Below are 8,110 nucleotides of genomic sequence, written 5' to 3'. Positions count from 1 at the left end.
AGTGGGACTCTTCTAATGTAATTGAGCCTGATGTGTGGATTGGGACATAGCTATCTGTCAGATTTCACACTTTCCATAATGTTGTGGTAGCTTTCTCAGGGTTTTAATGGCATAAATACCCTAAAGACACTTGGTCCAATCGGATCTTGGACTCTAAGCAGAGTCACACCTGGTTAGTACGTGGATGGGAGACTGCCAACAAATACCAGATGGTGTAAGTATAGGCTATATTTCTGAGGAAGAAACGGGCAAAAATCTCCTCTAAATATTCCCTGCCTAACAAAATCTTTTGAAATTCATGGGGTCGCCATAAGTCAACAGGCAACTTAAAGGCATATATACACATACATATATTTCTCAGGTCAAAAACATGTCAAAATAGCTTTTTTAAAAAAAGTCTATTGGCATAAAGTATCTTTACTAATGCATATTTTGACAGAAATTATGTCTAGGAATGTGCATTCCCTCACCCCCCCCAAAAATCTGGAAATGTGTTTTGACTTTTTGAGAGAAATAGGTTTTTTTTTTTTAAAAAAATGAGGATGTAAATATATTTCAAAATATGCCCCTGAACATTAGTTGTTTTAAATATATTTAATTTTTTAAAAAATATATTTAAATCCCTTTTAAATTAGGAATGCTGGAGAATTTCAGTCTATTCACATTTAAAAAAGAAAGTTGCTTGATTGTCACCTCCAGAACTAGTACACTCCTCCAAATTTCCCAGTGCTGTTTTCAACTTAACAAAATATGCTTTTTTAAAACAATAAAATGGATATAAATCTACACAAATTCAACCTAGACAATGAGGAAATCAAAATAAAGATTTCCCGTATCATGGATCAAACATTGATCAGAATGGAGGCTGTAGTCTGGAAATCAGAAGAAGAGTAGGAATGGGAAGGGCAGCTATGAAAGAACTGGACAAGATCCTGAAGTGTAAAGATATGCAACTGAGCACTAAAGTTAGAATCGTCTGAGCCATTGTATTCCCTATCAACATGTATGGATGGGACTGCTGGACAATGAAGAAAGCGGTTAGAAAGAAAATCAGTTCATTTGAGATCTGGTGCTGGAGAAGAGTGCTGAGGATATTATGTATGGCCAAAATGACAAACAAATAGGTCCTTGAACAGATCTGGCCTGAACTATCCCTGGAAGGAAAGATGATAAAGTTGAGGCTATCGTACTTTGGCCACATCATGAAAGAAAATGAATCATTAGAAAAGACAATAATGCTAGGAAAAGTAGAAGATAGTAGAAAGAGTGAAAGGCCACACTCCAGAGGGATAGAATAAATCAGAGAAGCCACAGGCCTGAGTCTACAAGACCTTAGCAGAGCAGGGAAGGTTATGGGCTCTTGGAAGTACCTCATCCACAGGATCACCATGAATCAAGGTCCGGACCCCCTCATGTAAAGAAAAAAAAGTGTATGCTGGAACCACATTCAATGTAATGGAGCTCGTGCTTGTGGCACGGTGCAGGGCACACACCACAGGCGCACCCCCCATTACTTCTTCTGGGTGAGCCAAGGTTTCTTCTGGCACAGGCTTCCAGCTTAGGCTGGAAGCCATGTATGGCACACCTGTGTATAACGCATCCTCACTGTACTGTTGACATGAGATGATAATAAAATGCATAAAATACACGACACCGTTTAACTGCCACAGCTCAATGTTATGGAATTTTGGGATTTGTAGTTTTGTGAGGCATTTCACCTTCTCTGCCAGAGAGTTCTATTGCCACAGCAAACTACAAATCCTGGGCTTCCCTAGCATTGAGCCATGACGGTTAAAGTGGTGTCAAACCGCATTATTTCTCCAGTACAGATGCAGCCCTACTCCAGCATTCAAATCACTACACCACTCAGGTTCTATTGGGGTTTAAGAGGACAAAAAGGTGAGTTTAGCTAGGGATAGGGTCTTGCCTGTCAGACCAAGGAACAGGAGGTGATCCATTCTGCACATAAGCTATGGCTGTTGGAGGTGGGTTGAGAGACAGGGCAACTAAGGAGACCAAAAGAAAGCAGATGGTATTTTTAAAGAAAGTGTCCCAGAGGCTCTAGGGGCAGAGTGTGTTGCTGGTAAGGAAGCAGCCTGAAGAGGTGAAGGGGACTGGATTTCCCATTGCTTCATAATCACCAGCCAGAACTTTGGCTGCAGGTCTCTTGCATATTAGCCATGAAATGTCTTGCTTTCCTCTCAAATTGCTTTTCAATATTGTTGCACACCATCCAAAACGTTTGCTGTTTGCCAGTTATTTCAAAAATAAATCTAAAGGAATGCACACACTTATATATATGCATCTGTCTGTTGGTTTATGTCGGTTTCCAGGCAAAGTTGCAGCAGAGGCCAGAGTTTGGTTTCTGCTGCTGTGTGAACGCCATGGGTTTGGCATAACGTTTGCCCCCACCAGCCCCCTTCCCACCTCCATCCTGGCTGCTGCGGCCTAGACAGAACCCTGTGGCGTTGACCTTTTCACATCTAGAAGGGATGTAGGTGGGAGGAGAGGAAGGGGGAGAGAAAGAGTGGAAGGGATGGAAGTGCCCCCCTGCTGGTCTTTCTTACAAGGGGGAACATTTCCTGCATGGATGGGCTTTTAAGCAGGAAAAGAGGGGCTAAAATTGTCTTGATGCCTCTGATGGCAGCTGGTCTCTGTGGTCTTAAAAAGAGAAAGAGAGAGAGAGAGAGAGAGAGAGAGAGACTGTATATTCTAGAGGTCTTTCCCCAACAATAGCTTAGTTGTCCCGGAGTCATGAAAGGCCAAGAAAGAAAGAGAATGATGGAAGGAGACACTCACAATCCCGCCAATAGAAGGCCATAAAATGGTTTTACACCAAAGCAGTTTAGTTGTCTGTATTTATATCTGTATCTGTCTAATAAACTCATGGATGGCAGAATCCTGAACCAAGCTGTACTGCAAAGATTCATAATTTGTCCTTCCCAATACCGCCCCCCCTTTCGTCCCTGCAACCTCATGCGGTCGCCATCTGAGTACGGAAGTTCTGCTTTCGGTATATCTGTTCCCCTGGGTTTAGGAATGGAGATTTTATTGCTACTAATAAATATATGATTACATTGTAGCACAACACTCCTCCCCCCCCTTTCTCTCTCTCTCTGTATTCCTCTCTCAACTCCACTCCCCATCCCTGCTAGTTAGCAGCCAATGTACATTATTCCTATTTATAGAACTGAAACTGGACTTCAGCAAAAAGGCGGGTCACTGTAGCTAGATCTCGTCCCTTCCTTTAGAGAAACAGACGCACAGATCCCTACAAATTTTAATTTTTAGATCCATTTTATATTGCTTATTGCAAAAGCCCTTTATGCTCTTTAACAGAAAGAAACCAACAGCCACATCAATTTATTCTCCTTTTCTTTAGTTAGTGGTTAGTTTTGCAAAAGAATGGAAATACTCTCGCTCAGTATTTGTTCTCACTCTCATTTTAGGCTGAGGGTCTCCCTGAACTTGATACCCAAACATTTTTTAGGATTCTGGTATTTGAACCTTTAGAGCCAGCATGGCACAGTGGTTTGAGTGTTGAACTATGGAGACCAGCATTCGAATCCCAGCTTGGCCACTTAACCATCCTGCATGACCTTCGGCAAGTCACACTCTCTCTGCCTCAGAGGATGGCAGTGGCAAACCCTTCTGAAGAAACTTGCCAACAAAACCCCATGATAGGTTCACCTTAGGCGGGTCACCATAAGTCAGAAATGACTTGAAGGCATACAACAACAACATTTGGACCTTTAGATTCAAGTACCAGGCTGCTTTAATGGGAGGTGGCTAGGCTTGTCCATAATCTGATCTGCTCACAGAGGTGCCAGCTAATGCTTCAAAAGCTTGGGTGTGTGGTTTACTCAAAGATAGACTGTCCATCATGCCAAGTGTATTGATTTGCAAATGATTTGCAAATAATAACTCCCAGCTTGACATCACAAGTAGCATGGGGGGAGAGTACTGGAATGGATGGGGGAGGAAGTAGGGAGGAACAATACAAGGCTGATATTTGTTTACATAATGTCAAAGCCTGGTTTGTGATGGTGTGTGAACTCAATATTCCTCATTCTGTTTTTTATGCGAAGTCTAATCTTAATGGCTTCACATCAGGCCTGCCTCCTTTTTCAATCTGCTGAGCAAGTAAGGCCTTCTGGAGAGAGACAGAAACACAGACAGGCAGGCAGACAGGGCACTCAAACCATTTTGCTCTCACTAGCTTATGCTACAACTTCTTTCGCACAGTTAGTCTCAAAGATGCTACAAGATCCCTTTGCATACTGATATTCCAGAATAACATGGCTATATGTCTCTGAATTCTAATTTAACATGTTTTGCTGTGTTCATTGAGTAGCTGAGCTGAGTTCTTCCAAGATACTCTGCCTTTTGTTTTAGCAGCTCAGTTTTTACAGAGGTACTTTTGTTTACCGAAACATGCAAGGCAACTAAAGAGCAATTAATATATACTGTATTATGCCTTTGAAAAAGTAGCAGATGATTAGATGGTGTATGTGTGTAAAAAAGCCTTTCTCCTCCTCTCAAGGCCAAATCCTATTTAATTCTTGGAATCCTTTCCACATACCAGCAGAAATATGTTCCTGAAATACTAAAACCCATTTAAAAATGCAGAAGATGAGTTCTTTCTTAATTATTAGGACTAATTTAATTTTCCGATCATACAGATTAAGCGATACCCTTGATAATATTTCTTAGATACAGAATGAAGGTTCTTATCTTCCCTGAAGGTCTAGCGATCTCCATGGCCCAGTGCCAAGTTCTCCTGGAAAAGAAATACTGCACAGATACATAAAATGGTTTTCTCCATCCATGTCTTTTAATAGCATTTATCTGGAGATGGTATGGAAGAGTGAGGCAGCCAGATCTCAGATGCTTATGTGGGCAAGGACAACGTGGAAGATATGAATGAGAAAGAAAGAATGGTTAGTCAAAAAGAGGCTATACATGAGCATGTGCATGTACTTAACTACAGATGTATATTCATTGTGTACTACATATACATAGTATCTTTTATTTTAAATATCGCTAAATATAGTCTATAGAGGTTTGAGTTTAATCTATAAATATTACCATTGAAGAGCCTTTGTAGGATTAGATTAACTCGTATGGGATTGGTAGGTGGGGGGAGAGAAACCATATTCTAACTATTCCTGTTTTTTGTTTCTTTCAACCTGAGAAAATGGTGCAAACCAGTCAGGTGGTGAAGGGGATTCACTTCAGCATCCCAGCCACAATTATACACACATTGTGGGTTCTCATATGTACTTACCTGGGCATGATCCCACTTGAACTCAGTGTGTCTTCGTCACAGTTTTCACTTTTTTAGACATCAAAACTATAATATCTTATTTCCTTTAAAATTATGTGAATAAACTCAGGCAGTGAGCTACAATGTTGATTCTTTCTTGGTTTTCTAAATAAAAATGCCATCATACTGGGCATATTCACATTATGATAATAGTGTGAGACTGCAGGAGAGTCAGTGTGGTATAGTAGTTCGCGTGTTGGATTATGACTGTGGAAACCAGGGTTCGAATCTCAGTTCAGCCATGTAAATCCACTAGGTGACCCTGGGCAAGTCACACTCTCAGCCTTAGAGGATGGCAATGGCAAGCCCCTTATGAAGAAACTTGCCAAGAAAACCCTATGATAGATTTACTTTAGGGTCACCATAAGTCAGAAATGACTTGAAGGTACACAGTAACAACAAATGGATCCCACATGTTTTCAAGATGATAAGCTGCCATGATGATGCAAGTGTTGCACGTCCATGTCAGGTACTGTGTTTGCATCATTGACGTGCCACAGTGCGCTAATGGTGCAATGATGGTGGCACCCGTGCGTGCAAAAAAGAACCTGGGTTTTCTGAGTTCTTTTTGGTGAGGAGGGAGCCCGCACGGTTTGGCTGCTGCGGTCTCCCTTGGGAGCTAAAATGGACAGCTCCAGCCCACCCTTTTGGGGTGGTCTGTTGAGCCCCATAGTTTCCTGCTTGAGCTACGTATTGCATAGCAGATGACCAAAAAACAAAACAAACAAAACAAAAAACAAACCCATGGCCGGTCTTCCCTTTTCCCAGTTTGTTTCTGTTTGTTTCTCTCCAGTCTCTTTAGTCAGCTTTTCTTTTAGAGTGGAAAGTAATCTGGAGTAATGTAGAGCAAGCTACTGTTGTAGGTTGTCACAATAAGCCATGCTTTAACAAACCAGAATTTGTAAGTTAACAAGCAGTTTGTGGCTGACCAACCAAGTACAACTTCTTAGCAGGGCTAGATTCAACCATCACAATAAGTCAGATCTGGACAATCCAAAACAGTTTATTGTTATGTGGAATTCAATGCTGTACAGAAACCAAGCAAGGCAGACACTTGTGAGATCCATTATCGTGTTCTTTTATGTGTTTATAGCTGCATCTACAGTGCAGAAATACTCTGGAATTCTGGGAATTGTAGTTTGTCATGCACACAGTGCAAAAAAGAGCAGAGCTTCCATTCCCAGAATTCCATGGCATTGAACCATGGCATTTAAAGTGGTATCAAACCACATTATTTCTGCGGTACAGACGTAGCCTACATGTGCTTACTGTTTTGTTTAAAAATCAAAACAGCTCACATGGAGATTCTAGAACTGGAATGGAACCCAGGTGTGACCAAACCAATGGTAGAGAACCTCCCAGAATCCTTTAATATTGGTTGTGCTGGCAGAACAGTCCCTTCTGTTGTGCCAAAGGGAGGTTTAAACTATTTCCTCCTTACACAGATTCCTTCGTTTAAATTCCCTACGCCATCTATTTCCCCCAGAGGGGAAATGTAGTTAGAAAATATCTTTTATGTGTTCCACATGGAGCAAACAGCATGTTCTTGGCAACTGTTTAAAATGAGGGAAGGGTTTCATTTTTTTAAAAGGCTTTTCCCAACCCTACAGTCCCAGTTCAGTTTCCCTTTCTGGCTTATTTTTTTTCTCTACCACAGGACAGGAGATGCTAATCCCAGATCTCCTGTATCACATCTCATTTTGTGCTGAATGTGTTTGGGTTGCAGCTGTCTCACAGCAAGAACAATCCAATGCATTGTGGGATTAAACTCTGTTTTTGAATTCTTAAGAGCTTATTTCAAAATAAATAAATAAACAAACACATCTTTTGTTTTATCGATATACACAGTGGTTTAGGAAGCTGTAACAGGGCAGCCTTTTGCCAACTAAGTGAATTCTACCCACATCAGGCATAAAATACGTAGAAGAAACTTCGGGAGGTGTATTTGCTGAGGGCAGTGATGGGAGGCTATGGGCCTTGACAGACCAGCATCAAAGGCTGGCATCGGGACAGGTTGGGGGCATGGCATCTGCACAACACATGCCCCAACTCTGCTCCCATGCCGATGTGATGCCGCACGCCCCACCACATAGCGGGCGGTGTCATGGTGCTCCTCTGGCACTGCGTCCAGATGATGCAGTGCCAAAGGAGCACCGAAAAGCTGTGGCACTGGTGGCTATGACACCCTTTCCGCAGTGCAAAAAAGAGCTGCTTTTTGTGGCCCCTTTTTGTGCTGCAGAAAGGCCAGATTGGGGCCACAGTATGTTAAGCCCCTAGAAGTATTCAAGAGAACTCAGTTTTTATCAATGCCATTTTGGAAAAGTCTGACAACTAGGCAAAGGGTAACACCTGCCTCGGGCAGCACATGCTAGGAGCTGTCTTCTAGCTTTTTCTCCTGAACTGTCCAGCTGTTTCCCTCTGTATGCCATACAGACTGCTCTGAGCCCTCTCAACCAGTGTTCTCACTTGGGTATGGTGGTGGAGGAGGAGGCTATCTCCTCATGAGACTTGAAGTAAGTAGGATTGTAATGCTTTGCTAATTTTGTTCCTCAAGGAAGCAACAAGTAATTTTGACAATTTTCTTCCCTTTATGAGAAAGCTGATAAAAGTCGTGCAGTTTTTAAAGAGTTTTTGAAGTTCAGGGATTGTTCTGCACAAAATGTGCATGTGAGTTTTCCTTGCAGGAAACAGCATTTTCTGTACACACAAAAACCATGGGTGGGTTCTTTTTGGTGCGCATAGTGGATGCCATGAGTGCACCATTGGCATACTGTTGCGTGTTGA

Source organism: Sceloporus occidentalis, unplaced genomic scaffold, assembly GCF_023333645.1.
Source record: "Sceloporus occidentalis isolate IW3139 unplaced genomic scaffold, rSceOcc1.0.p SCAF_7, whole genome shotgun sequence".
Classification (NCBI taxonomy): Eukaryota; Metazoa; Chordata; class Lepidosauria; order Squamata; family Phrynosomatidae; genus Sceloporus; species Sceloporus occidentalis.
Note: the sequence above shows the minus strand (reverse complement) of the source record.